The sequence below is a fragment of the Patagioenas fasciata genome, chromosome Z (assembly GCF_037038585.1).
Source record: "Patagioenas fasciata isolate bPatFas1 chromosome Z, bPatFas1.hap1, whole genome shotgun sequence".
Lineage (NCBI taxonomy): Eukaryota > Metazoa > Chordata > Aves > Columbiformes > Columbidae > Patagioenas > Patagioenas fasciata.
The window spans coordinates 5051085-5065921 of NC_092560.1; the positions used below are offsets into that span (position 1 = coordinate 5051085).

General features: G+C 39.8%; 1 long non-coding RNA gene across 2 annotated transcripts in view; it reads right to left on the reverse strand.

The window, feature by feature from the left end:
* LOC139826434 (uncharacterized) overlaps positions 1–12534 on the reverse strand; it is a 31317-nt gene extending 18783 nt beyond the window's left edge. For both annotated transcript variants that reach the window (XR_011736487.1, XR_011736488.1), the window contains exon 1: positions 12381–12534. This is a non-coding gene — a long non-coding RNA (uncharacterized lncRNA). The remainder of the gene's footprint in view (positions 1–12380) is intronic.
* Positions 12535–14837: the final 2303 nt, after the last annotated feature.

A 14837-nucleotide genomic window follows, 5' to 3' on the forward strand; every position in this document is an offset into this window, starting at 1 on the left:
TTAGACAACTGCAGAATATTGTTGGTACTGGTATGGAGAACATGAGACTTTAAGTTTTAGAATTGTGCCTAACGCGACCAAAAGAAAAAAAAATAGAGCTAAAAACAAAATCCCAAACCTTTAATTTCTTACATGCTCGGGGTATTATAAAAAGGGATAAAATTGATTGGAGAACTCTGGTTAGGGGGATAATTTGTAATGATGCTTTACTGGCTATTATAATTACAAGTCTAATTAAAAGACTTAAATATGTCTTATGTAAGTTATTAACGAGGTTTGAGAATGCCAGTTAACAATGCAACTGACTGAAATAACGGCTGCTGTAAAACTCTGCATGCTATAAAGAGAGATGGGAATGAAATTTAGTATACCCTTTTGATCTGTACACATTAGATTTAGGGGGCAATTTTCCCTTTTTTTTTTTTTTTTTAATGTCTTCATTACTTTAATCACTGCCTTTTCTTTATATTTTGCTGTTTATCTTTGCAGGCATCTAGAAACATTCTTTTTATTTCTGAACATAGAGAGTCACCTAAAAGTGGGAAACTCCTGTTATTCTTCAAGATTTGTAAGTTCAGAGTATTTTTTCTCCTGATTTTTTAAATATTTGTTTAACCCGGAGTGTAGTGTTCTTACAAAGGCTTGAAGCAGTGATATTGATTAATGACAAAGGAGGCTATTTTGGTAGTATTCCATTCTGTCTTGGAGGAGGAAGCTCTGCAAACCTCTTGAGGAAGTATCAAGCATGGCTGTAGAGATTCAAGTGGTGTGGGGAAAAAAGGAAAAAAGGAATATTTTGTTATTGCTTATCTCAACTGAACTGAAGCTCTGTAACTTTTGAGATTTGCTGTTTCTCCAATTCCTTTTGACATTTGGTTGTACCTGAAGAGAAGAATAGTGCCAGTCTTTTAGAGGACTTATTAAAGCTTAATCCAAAGAGCGTTCTTGTTAAGCGGAGTACTAAAGAAAGCTCTTGCCATTGATGTTATGGTATTTCTCTAGGACCGTTCCTCATGCCCGGAAAACCTTGACACTGAAGTAGTGCTATTCAAGACACTTGGAAGCTGCTAATGATTTCAGCTAATGGAGTTACTTAATGTTAGGTTTTTTCCTTACTGAGGGCTCTTGCTTTTACACAGAGGAGAAATTACTCCTTGCTAAGAAGTGCTGCAGTAAGTTTGAACTTACAGTGTTTGCTGCTGTAGTGCATCTGGATTGTAATTGCCTAGATTCTGTTTTTGTTCAGGCTTTCCATTACTCAGAATATCTTGTTTATTTTGTGACGACTTTTTTAGGTTCCTTCCTGCTTCTGGGATGCGTTTGCCAACACAGTGAAGGTTGCTGACATTTAATTTAGTAAAGCACCAAAATTACAAGCTATTAGATCAACTCAGACATGGGGGTGTGAGGTGATTTCTGAGATACTGATATGTAGCCCTTAGTTGACAATTAGTAATCTTATTCTGTGACAGAATAGGAATTTTGAAGTATTTGGGGAGATAAAGTGATGACAAATTTGCAACTGGAGGACAGAAATATATCTTGTAGTGGGGCATGCAAGTCATTCTGAGATTATGATTCTTTTGACTTTTAACTACTTTTTTTTTTTCTTTCCCCCAGGGAAAGTCTTAATAATTCATCCAAAATGGGAAAGACAAGAAGGGTAAATGAATTAGTGATGGGCACCAGGGTATGATTTTTTCACAGTATTTGCGGTACGCTGTTCAGGGAATTGATATAAATACTGCAATGCTAGTAAAACTTTAGTGGGAAGTAATCAATGGGTTTGCAGAAGGCTGTGAATAGGGACCTGGAAATATTTCCTCTGAACCTACCATTGTGTTGCTGGGGTTTTTTTCAGCTTTATTCAGTGTCATTCAGTTTCATATATGTATTTGTGACTGTGGGAACAGTAGGGCTAGCTTGCCACCTCAAGTGAATTTGCTCTTTCCCTGATCAAATCTGCTGATAATAATAAGGTCACTGTCTTTGGAGCAGACTGAATGCAATCTAAACAATAAACTGCAAATAGCAGTGTTAGCTTCTGAAAGTCTATGAACGAAGAATGGCTTTTTGTTGTTAAACAGCTATAGGGACATTATTTTCTCATCTTTCTTGTAATTTTCTTTCCATCTGCAGATGAAATGCCTGCCAACTGCTACTTAAACTACATGGGTAATATCCTGACTCTGAAAATCAAAATTCCCATCAAATACCATGGGACCAGAAAAGCTACCACTCTATAAGCACATCTATTTCTTTGCACTCCCCTTCCTGCTCTAACACATTTTTCATTCTATTTTCGCTTCCTTTCGGACTGTTCATCTCCTTTCTCCCTTCAATTGATTGATTTACTTCAATCAATATGAGTTTTACTTGGTTTACAAACTCAGCTTTGCTCCACTTTTCATTTTCTCAATGTTTTTGCTGCTCAGTGCATGAGAAAGAGGAAGGTGGATTCAAAGGAAGGCTGTAGAAAGGAAAACAACACAGTAAAGGGTGTTTCCCTTTCCCAGCTATCTGAACCATTCTTTCAGCTGACTTGTGATGCTTTGGCTGGTTTGGAAAAACAGAGGAGTTTGCTCACCCACAACTAAGCTTTGTGTTTGTTTGTTTTTCGGAAAAACAATATGTGTAGAATTACAAGCACACATGGAAAGAAGAACTTTCTGAAGCAAACAGTAATTTCAATACCATCAATCAAAACCAGCAAGAGACAAATTTCTATAAGTAATAAACTAATACGAATAATGCCTTCCTGACATTACGTTTGATGAGTTTACAGCAGTGGAGGGATGCATTCGCAGACTGAGAGCCCTGATCCTGCAGAAGGCTTCCGCAAATGGGGAAATTAAATTTTGGACATGGATTTGGAAACACTCCAATCATTTAACTTCTGAAAATCAAAGTGACACAATGTATGTATTTCTAAGGGGCTACATAGATTGATCAATTAGGAACAGATGAGAACAGTCTTTCCAAATGACTCTTTCAAAAATATGTGTGATAGAATACCGCTGTGATTAAAGCATCCAGGGATATCATCACCTAACCAGCTTACAGAAATTCATCCCAGGTGGTTTAAAGTGAATTCCTGTCTTCTCTCTATCTATGCATGTCTCCTTCAGACATCTCTCAGAAGTGTTAAGCTATTTTAGCAAAAAATATTGTGTGATTAAAAAAATAAGTTTTGGTGTTGTTTGTAGATTTCTTTTTTTCCCTGATACAAAATTCAGTGAAGTGTTCAATAGGCTTGCAACATGTTACCACATCATATGAGGTGCTGCTTTGCTTTTAAAACTCCTAATTTATTCGAAGGGCAAGCTGAATTTAGGTTATGAAATTGAGATTGCTTCTCTGTATAAGACTTTCTCATGTCAGGTGTGAAGACAGAGTAAGCAAGGCCAGTTCCATCTCATTTTCATAGTTTATTCCTGGCAGTATTTACAGAAACTGATAGTTTCTAGAGGTCTGGAAAGCAGATGTAGTTTCCTGTACCATAAGTCCTTGTATCTCTAAAATGATACCTTCCTTACACAGGAAGTCTCCCTTGTAAGATGTCTTTGGGATGATGCTGGTAGCAAGAAGGAAGAAAAGAGGAATTCCTTTCTGGTTGTGTTCAAGCAATTTCAGCTTCTTTGTGTTCCTTGATAAAAGGGATCACACTGGCATAGAAATCCAGCCTTAGCGTGTATTAACACTGCTGCTAGCCTATATGCTGCCTGATGTACGGCCCCAAATCACAATGTCGTATGTATCTGATAAAGCGAAATAGCTCATCCTACAGAGGCTTTTCACTAAGCTTTTAGTGTAGAAAATGGAGTCTTTGGATGTATTAGCCGAAGGTTTTATAAGTGTATGAAGCAATCTGTATTAATGCGTTCAGGTTGACATAGAGAAAGTGTAAAAAGAGTTAAGAAGTCTGGATATAGCAAAAAATGGGAACTATAATATGAAAATGATAATCTTTTTTATTTAAGAAGATGGGAAGGTGTCAATGATGAAATTGATCTTTTTACCTCTTTTGCATCCCCTTGCCTCTCTTTGCAACACAAAACAAAGTGGTTAATTTTCTAGGATAGTTTAGAATGTAATAATATCTAAAGATCACATGCATGAACTAACATTTGGCCACTCCTTTGAAAATATAGAGTTGCAGACAGCATCTACTATACCTCTGGTAACAGTTTTGCAGAGGCTTGTGCAAAGACAGGTGAATAGAAGAGGTTCAAAATCTGGGGTAGAACAAAGGCTCTGTGGGGAGATGATTTGGTATTTGAAAGGGCCAGTATCAGTCTGATAAACCAGAAAAACATTCAATGTGCAGTAAACCATCTACATTAGATGTGCAGACCACATACACCCCTTATTGTGGGGACAGACATTTTTTCCACCCCCTGAATTTCTTCAGCATTAGTCATTCTTCCACTAGCAGGAATTCTCCCATCTGAACCTTATAAAATGTTAAACTAAATTAAATCCTTGAGTGACAGGTGGCAGACTGAGTTGGGAAAGGGTGAAGCAGCACAGAGCAGAAGGGATGTTCTTAGAGCTTTCACCCTCGTTGCTAAGGAAACTGTTCCTTTTCTGTATGTTCAAAGTGTCGTTTCTAGCTAGTCTGGCATCTAGAAATTTCCTGGCAGACACACCAGCATTTTCAACTTATCTCCCTCTGTGTAACCCTTGTTTGATTTCTTTGGGAAAAAAAAAAAAAAAGGAAAAGGAAAACATACAGAAAAATTTACTTGGTTTTCTTAGACATGTGAGGTTTTTTTGGTGTTGTTTTTATTTATTTGTTTAATTGTGGTGTGATCTCAATGCAGGGGATCTTTGCTGTCTCTTCAGTGAGACCCATCAATAGTTGCCAGGCTATTTATTTGACCTTTGTTTAATCCATTTTTACAATAGATCACATAACATTAAGAGATAAAGTACTCCCAACTGATTCGATGGGTGATGACAGTGGACACTAATGTCACATAAAACTTGAGTGTTAAGCACGATTCCCTCTATATTTAATGTACATATGCAAGCTCTCTCTGAATGCAATGGAACTATTCAACAACTTAAAGTAAAACATGTGCTCACCGATTTAAGGTACACTGGAAAGCTTTTTTGGGGCTCAGGTCACCCAAACAAAAAGCTTATGATGGAATTATCGGTGGCTGGATGTCTATGTCTCAGTAACTCATGCCAGCCAAGAAGGTCCCCATCACTGAGGAATGGAAGAATGAGACTGTCTCATTGCGATGTTCAAACTGATGTCATGATGCCTGTACTCTTTTCAGGTCAGCTCGTATTTTTCATAGCAGGCTGTTTGGGTATGATTTCTGTTCCTCTTTGTCCTTATTGTTAAAAAGCCTGTCTTAAAATTTGAAATGGAGATATTAGAATATCTAAGGTTTTGTATTTTACTTTTTGTACTAAATATGCATGTTCTTAATTCAGAGGTAGGAGGCACTAGTAGTTTTCTGTGTGCTGCCGAACCCTCTGAGGTAAATGGCAAAACTCCAGTGCACAATATTCGCCATTCAACTGCAGTTAAATGTTAGTATTTTTGGCTGGGATTTGCTTAGGAAGAAACCTTCTTTAGGTTTCTCTGAAAATCCATGCCTGATGAATGTTCATTTCGTTATTTGAAGCAGTATGTTTAGAGAAGACCACAATTTGCTAACAGAAACGGGAATATTTTCCAATATCCTCTGACCCTTGGTTTCCCCTCTAATAACTCTCAGAGCTGGGTCTGTGGTTTTAAGCAACACTAAACTAACCTTTTTGCATATTCTTTTATTATATGCAGTCATGTCCCTGTGAATGTGTACTTAGTGTCCTGAATGCATCTACACATGCTAGGAAAACAGATCTTTAATATATATTGCTTACACAGAGGATTTAGACCCAGTCAGGAATTTTTTAGGTATGTGCTACTGGCAAGAAACAGCGAGTTGTGAAGCCAAACGTTTCCTGAAAATGCAAATGTTTTCAATGAAGCTTTCTGGGAAGGTCTTTCAGGACCGGAAAGACAGAAAATTGAAAGGTTCATTTTAGAAATTTGTGCTGCTGATAGCCTAGTGTTTAGGGCTGTCTGCTGAGTTGTCAGAATCGTGAATTCATTGTAGTGCTCTGTCTGATGCTCAGCAAGAGCTAAATAACAGCTTCCCGAAATGTCATCATTGCTGCTGAGCTGAAGACTCAGGCGTCATCTCCTGATGGAGCTCTTTGACCAGGAAACTTTCTAAACAGTCCTTAACTCTAAAATGGTGATTTTTAATGTCCTGATGTTAATGCTAACTTTAATAATTCTGACACAAGCTTAATGTGGATTTATCCTGAACACCATCTCCCACTCTCTAGTGTCAGTTTTCTGCTGCTGGGGACACTCACTAGGTTCTCTGAAAGCCAGGGTCCAGCTCGTTCTTGAGACTGTGTAACCCACTATGAAAGCAGGGCCTCTTCAGCAGAGCAGTTTGAAGATCTGCTCCCGGAACAGTTCATAGGAAATTTCCCAAGTTTAAGGACATGTAAGTCTCTTTTTCTAATTCAAGTGACAACTTGAAAACAGATGTTCTACTTTGCTGATTCCTGCCACAGTGTTTTTGTGTTAACTGGGGAATGCTCATTTTCTTGTGGAGTTTATACACAGAAGAAAATTCCTAAATGGAGCTAGATAGGAACTGAAGTGTTATCAAGGGTAGAGTTCTCCTTTGCATTTCTAATTTGGCAGTTCAGTTAGGCTTCTGTGTGGCTGGCATTTCTGTAAATAGTCAGACGTGGGAACATTTCCTATCTCCTGGGTCTGGCTATGCACACTCTTCATGTCCTGAATACAAACTTCTTGCACATGTGATGTTTGCCATTGATCTTCTTTCACTCTTTAAATATAAGGAAGTGTAGATATGTGTCTAGGGGGAGAGGAATGCATGGAAGCCATGAGGTGCTCAGACTGTTTTGCATCAATGATTTGGGGACCAAAATTGTGGACCTCACTGGTAGAGAGCACCTGCAGTTTAGACAGAGCCCTTTTTGTCTGTGCTTTCCTGACATCAGAATGCATAATTCAAATTCAAGACGGTGTCACCTACTTAGACACTGCAGTAACTAACTTTGAAGTCCATTTATGGATTTATTGTTAAATCAGGTGCTTTTGGAAATGCCACTGCATCTTTCAAATCCATCTAAAATTACATTCCCATGACATTTCATGGAGCTGGTAACATTTACAGTGCTATAAAGCTTGAAGAACTTTAACTTTGCAAACATGGAATCTTCCAGAATTGTTTTATGTTGTACGCAGAAAAATATTTTATTTTTAAAACAAAATATATTTTGGGCTGTGCGTTTTCTAACTTTTCTTCCAACCAATCTTTCTAATACTGATTTTGGCTTTAGGGTACTCCACTATACCATTGCGGGGAGGGAGAAAATCAACTGAGAATGGTAATAATTCTCTACTTCTTCTCTATTTCATAGTATATTAATTAACATTTCAAATTATTACCCTGACAAATTGTAATGCATGTCTTATAAGTGGTACATAGTATGCAGAGAAGAAGACAAAACCTGAGTTTAAAAAGAATATTCCGAGACAGGTATATTCAAAATTATGTGATGCATGTAAATAGTTTATAATAGTAAGGAATTAATGGGACTTCATTATTAGTTCATATAATGAACTAAGCTTTCTATATTCAGATCACCACATTGCTCTCCACAATTGTTACAGGTTATGGATGGAAAGGATATTTTCCAAAGAAATTATTGTAAGCAGAATGTTTGGACCAGCTCTATTTATTTAGCCTCTAGACTAATACAATATAATCAGTCCTAAATATGTGTTGCACCCTTTACAGTGTCCCAGTGGTTCCTGGAAAGTAATTCATCTTTATACTACACAATGAAGGATGGTTTTGATCTACTATTTGATCCACCTTCATGCACTAGAAGGAAAAAAGCCTTGTCATTTTGACTAAGAATAACATGGCATGTTAGTTATATTACAGCTGTGTGTAAATACCTTTATGTTAGCTTTATGACATGAATTCATATCAATGAGGTGAAATTTTAGAAGAGATTTGTGACTTTGGGGAAGTTGCTGCTGAGCAACAGTTAGGAAAATGTCATTTGTGGTTCTCACGACCTGTCATCAAACAACATACCACTTTTCTGCAGATCTTTTCCCTCACTTGGCACCTGAAGCAACTGAATGAAAGCTCAAAGCTTTTGTTATTAGACTGACATATAAGGTCGTACATTTTTTATCAGTAGCATTATTGAAGGTGTTTTTTCACAATCAGTAGTGTCTGGAGTCTGAGACCTTTTCCTTGTTGTATACTTTTCATGGATTAAATGAATGCAACACAAATGTCCCACTGGAATCGACAGGCATAATTTTCCCTTTTAGCAGAGCCATAGTAGCATATCCATCATTCATTCAGGTGTTACAATTGTATGTTTGTCAAGAGTACAAACCAAAAGGGGACTTTGCTGAAGGCCAGCTGGTTGTTTAAAACCTCAGGATTTGAACACTGGTCTCACCAGCTCATAGCAGTATCTTTACTAATGTATGGCTGTGCTCAGATTAAATGATACAGAAACACCTTCATTTGCCAAGTTTTATACATTTTAAAAGAATATACATTCCCTGAAAAACTAATCTCTAGTAATATGATTTGATCTCAATTACTGGAAGGCAAAAGATTACCATCCATAAATTAGTCCTTCATAATTAACATATGTATTTGAAATTACCAATCAGGAGAAAGGTTTTGTTTTTCATCTCCTTTCTTCCTTACAACACAGAAACCTCCTTGATTCTATTGATATCTTATATTTGACCGACAGTCTAATGGTTCATGTCAGTAATCAGGTGGGTGACACTGGATAATGAAGAGATTCTATTGTAAAACAATCTGCAAAGTAAAATGTGCAGTGAGGTGTCTATGTGACTGGTTATATATTTACATGATGCTTTCTCTCTCTCCTTGTTTTTTCACTATTTCATTGCTGTTAATGATACAAGAAGTAGGATACTGTAAATATACAGGATTCTAACATTTGAACTTAATAGGACTACTGAACTGCCAAACCAAATATACAATTGGAAATTAATGTAACGATGTGTAATTATTTTATGGATTGCTGGATGAAACTCTCCAATAAGGAGAAGCTGTTGACTGTGTAAATGCTTAAAACGTTATTTGCATGTCACATTGGTTAGTTAGGTATGTAAGTAAGTTATCTGTTAATTCAGACCTACTCGTTTCTTGTATGTTTGTTTGCTCTCCCTTTTCTCTGTGGTCTGTTTAGTCACTTACTTTGCTTTATTTAAAACATAGATTTTTGAGTTCCCAGAGGGAGAGACTGTTGTTTGTAAATGTGTAATAAAAAGGACCACTCAGACCATCTGAGCTGTTTAGCTATTACTGTATTGTGTAATAATCACTGGGTAAATGAAGCAAAGAATTGGCTGAATTAAAAGCAGAGGTGGAGAAGTCTACCTTGTCTCAATGGCATTTCTTTTTGTTTCTAACACAATGGCTTTAGAACTGATCAATTTTGTAACTTCAGTGGAAGTTCAAGGAGCTAGAGAACACAACCTAATTGATTTTTTTTTTTTTCTTTCCCTATTGCTAACAGAATACTAGAAGAATATGTTTAGGGGAAAAGTCAGCAGGGAGAGGCAAAACTTCTTGGAGTTTAGGTTTGAGAAATTCTGCTGTTTTCTGCTGCTTACACATCAGAGACAGCAGCTTCTCTGTAGCTTGAACCCCAAAAAGAATGAAACAATTTTTATGGGGGCGATGCACAGAGAAAGACCATGGAATGTAGAAAGGAGAAAGTTTTGTGTAAAGCAGAAACTAAGAACCAGTCTGGAGGAGGCTTTAGGGAATAGTGGAGAACTGAGATGCCTTGCTGTGTGTCTTGGACAAGGACACCCAGCTGCAGATCCAGAGGAGTCACACTGTGGTACAAGCATGGTTGGGAAAACCTGTGGAGCAATTGGAGAGTGAAAAGAGATAGATTTATCTCAGGAGGTGACCACATACCCTATGTCCGTGGGCATGTCCTCTTCCTTGCTTTACCCTGGGATACGTGGGCATTTATCTCAAATTTGCATTTATTTGATAAAATCTAGGATATGCAGAAATTCAACAACCTGCTTGGCACGACCCACATCCTAAATTCCTGTGCACTGATGTTTTGCAGTCTGACTCTACAGCTCATTACATGAGCTCTGCACAGCTGCACATCAGACACACTGTGCGGACAGCTTATGTGTGATCAATAAACATGATTTATTCTTGAACTAATTACTCCACTGCACATTTTCACACTATTTTTTTCCCCCTCCCAGAAAATCGTGAATAGAAACAGCAATCCAGGGACTGAGAGTAGTTCATGAGCATGAGTGGGAGATCCAAAGGCAAGGAAGAGTGTAGTGATGGATTTGATAGCTGGAAACTAAAAGAGATGGCACAGAATCACAGAATCACAAAATGTCAGGGATTGGAAGGGCCCTGGAAAGCTCATCCAGTGCAATCCCCCCATGGAGCAGGAACACCCAGCTGAGGTTCCACAGGAAGGTGTCCAGGCGGGTTTGAATGTCTGCACAGAAGGAGACTCCACAACCTCCCTGGGCAGCCTGGGCCAGGCTCTGACACCCTCACCATGAAGAAGTTTCTTCTCAAATTTAAGTGGAACCTTTTGTACCCAGTTTGTACCCATTACCCCTTGTCCTATCATTGGTTGTCCCCGAGAAGAGCCTGGCTGCATCCTCCTGACACCCACCCTTTATATGTCTGTAAACATTAATGAGGTCACCCCTCAGTCTCCTCTTCTGCAAGCTCCAGAGCCCCAGCTCCCTCAGCCTTTCCTCACACGGGAGATGCTTCACTCCCTTCAGCATCTTTGTTGCCCTGTGCTGGACTCTCTCCAGCAGTTCCCTGTCCTTCTGGAACTGAGGGTCCCAGAACTGGACACAATATTCCAGATGTGATCTCCCCAGGGCAGAGTAGAGGGGAAGGAGAACCTCTCTCAATCTACTGACCACCCCACTTCTAATCCACCCCAGGATGCCATTGACCTTCCTGACCACAAGGGCCCAGTGCTGGCTCACGCTCATCCTGCTGTCCCCAGGACCCCCAGGGCCCTTTCCCCTACACTGCTCTCTAATAGGTCGTTCCCCAACTTATCCTGGAACTTGGGGTTGTTCCTGCCCAGATGCAGGACTCTACACTTTCCCTTGTTATATTTCATTAAATTTTTTGCCTGCCCAACTCTCCAGCCTGTCCAGGTCTCGCTGAATGGTGGCACAGCCCTCTGGCAATGTTCAAAGAAAAGTAGGCACAGATCAACTGGACTGTGTTACTTTGCTTTCATTAATTACTGGTGGGGAAGGAGAGGGGGAAGGTATGTGGAGAGGAGTATGAAGGTTTTGGTAGGAAAGGCACCATGGGGATTTCACAGCAAGGTGCTACAAGGAATGAGTATGTCAGAAGCTGACATATAGGTACAGAGTTGGCCAGTAAGATCTTACTAGAGGGCATATCCTGATGCTGGAGTGAAAGAAAAAAAGAGATAAAAAGAAAAAATAAATTAAAAAAAAAAATTATGAACTCCAGCCCTTCGAAGTAATGCATTCTGCTTTCTGGCAGGAGTATTTCCAAATTTTGCTTCAACTATTAAAAATGTTTTGATCTAGAAAATTTTGCAGAAATTTTCAAATAACTTGTGAAGAAATGTTTCCGCTTGGGTGAAAGAAGTGGAATGTAAGGAACAAATCGTGTAAGGACATGGTACTTTTTTTTAGCCAGGCTGAGCCCCATGCCAATAAGATGCACCAAAGGGCCAAACACCACAGCTCTCAGCTCAATAACCCTTTAGCCCTACAAGGCAGTACTGGCAGTATTGTAATATTGTGGTAGTTTTTTATTATGCTAGCAAGGTCTACTGTGACATCGGTTCCTCTAATTGACTATCTGTAGCTAAATTGTTTGGGGATATTATTGCTTGTTTGCCTTGTTTGTTTGCCTTCCCCCCTTTCTACCCTCCCCTTTTTTAATGCTGCTGTAGCTTTATATAAGATAAGAGGAGCAAGTGGGTTTTCTGTGTAGAGTGAGGTATTTAAAAATCTGACACAATAATGTAGCACTGAAAAATACTGACCTGGTTTGAGAGCAGATTGAGAAATGGAGGCAGAGGACAGGGAGGAGTACAGGGATGGGGTTATAAGGGATGGGGCATAGGCTTGACACTGGAGACCCTACAGCTATGGTAAACTCATCCACGGTCGGTTAAAGAAATGCAGCTTTGGAACGTGGTTTTAGGGATAATTAAGCAAAAAAAAAAAAAAAGAGAGAAAAGAGTAGTAGCCAACATACCTTAAAGTCAACATTTGTAGTAAATTGGGATGTTGCAGACCACTGAAGAAAGCAAAAGACGTATAAGCATTGTGGAAAATGTATCAAAGACCCCAGGTGGATCCTAGAGTGAAGAAGAAACCACTAACACAAACATATTTCTTCTGGTGAAGGGTTTCACTCTCAAGGGCAGAGAGGCCCTGCAGAGGGATCTGCATAAATCGGAGAACTGGGCAATCATCAACTACATGAGGTTCAACAAGGGCAAGTGCCGGCTTTTGCACCTGGGACGCAGCAACCCTGGCTGACAGACAGACTGGGGGATGAGATGCTGGAGAGCAGCTCCATGGAGAGGGATCTGGGGGTTCTGGTGGATGGCAAGTTGAACACGAGCCAACTGTGTCCCTGGCAGACAAGAGGGACCCGTGTCCTGGTGCATCCAGCACAGCATCGCCAGCCGGGCAGGGAGGGGATTGTCCCACTCTGTTCTGCGCTGGTGCAGCCTCTCCTGGAGCATTCACTGTGTGCAGGGCTGGGGACACAGGATAAAAAGGAGATAAAGCTACTGGAGAGTGTACAGAGGAGGCTACAAAGTTGGTGAAGGGTTTGGAGGGGAAGCCGTATGAGGAGCGGCTCAAGTCACTGGATTTGTTCAGCCTGGGGAAGAGGAGGCTGAGGGCAGAGCTCATGGGGCTGCAGGTTCCTCAGCAGGGGAGCAGGAAGGGCAGGGCTGAGCTCTTCTGTCTGGTGACAGTGACAGAACCCCAGGGAATGGCAGGAAGATGTGCCAGGGGAGGTTGTGCAGGGACAGGAACTGGACTCAATGATCCATTCTATGATTCTATGATTCAGAACCTGCTGGTTTGCTGTAATGCCCTCCACTGAAATGAAAGTGGCAGCCTTAGGATGCAGAGAGCAGTGAAAGGCTGAAAATTCTCCCAGGAAAGGGGAGAGATCAAGAACTGAGTGTAACATTATTATTATTTATTTCTCTGTACCAGTTAGACCTGGACTAGTAATTATTAGAGTCTGAAGATTTCAATTATTCTTATGATACCTTCTTGGCTTTATGTTTTCATACATCTACATGGATATATACAGACAGACACACACATATATTATATAGAACATGTATAGATAGGTACCTATAGACAAGACCTTGAACGTAGCGGCAAGTTTTCCGTGGCCAGATTTACAAAAGGCAGACTTTTCCCTATATGAGCTGTATATTTCATTGTGTGGTAACATATATGATCGAACAGCCCCTAATCAGATCACCTTGTGGTACACAGGCTCATCTGAACCAGGCCTGTTTCCATCGCACCAGCAGGGATGCTGCTGCCTTTCAGTCATTTCTCTGCACTGACGCTTTTCAGTTTTCCTGTAAAAGTCTCTGTGACATCTCCTACCCAAGTTTAAACTCACATGAGAAATTAAACTTTTTTCTAAAGGGCTGATCATTTAGGCAGGTTTGATCACATTTTCTTGCATTAAGTCTCATTATGCCTTTCTTCTTAATCAGTGATGTGAAAATTAAGCTTTGCCTTTTGCCTTTCTTTAGAGACTGTTTTAAAAAGTGTTATTAAATAGAAAGTTGAAATGGATGCAAGAAGCCTTGTATATCTAAATGCTTCTACAACAGCAAAATAATGTGTCTGGACAGATTAATAACTCTACCCAGAACTATTCTGCAGTAACACAACATCATGCTTGCAGAATCAGATGCAGACAGCTGCATGCTCGACGTACCCATGCTCCGAGCTGGTGTGTTGCCGACAGTGCTTTCCAAAGGCACTTGGACATGTTGGCATAAAGATAATCAGTTCTGCTGGGGAGCATATCAGGTGGCTTTTAGCAAGAAGGCTGGCCAGAGTGCAGTCCTCTTTAAAATGACCACTGTAGCATGTTTTTTTCCCAGGGAGACTGAATATATCAGATTTTTTGTAAAATTGTCCTTCCAGAATAGGAGATGTGGTTTGGTCTCCCACTCCTGCCAAAGAAAAATGGTCTTTGGCTGCTGCTGAAGTGAAATAATGTTAGACTCTCTCCATTTGGGCATCGAAATATGAAATTTCTGTCACAGGAAGGTCATATATCTCTCTGGTTAAGTTATGCCAGGATTAAGTCCTTTTTCTTCTTGGCTTAAATGTCATTTGTTGGTTTTTTGGTTGTTTGTTGGTTTTATTTTTTCCATTGTTGTTGTTGTGTTTTTGTTTTTGTTTTTGTTTTTTTAAATTTAATTTTATTTCACTTTATTTTTTCCTTTCCTTGCCTTTTCCTTGCCTTTCCTTGCCTTTTCCTTGCCTTTTCCTTGCCTTCCCTTGCCTTCCCTTGCCTTCCCTTGCCTTCCCTTGCCTTCCCTTGCCTTCCCTTGCCTTCCCTTGCCTTCCCTTCCCTTCCCTTCCCTTCCCTTCCCTTCCCTTCCCTTCCCTTCCCTTCCCTTCCCTTCCCTTCCCTTCCCTTCCCTTCCCTTCCCTT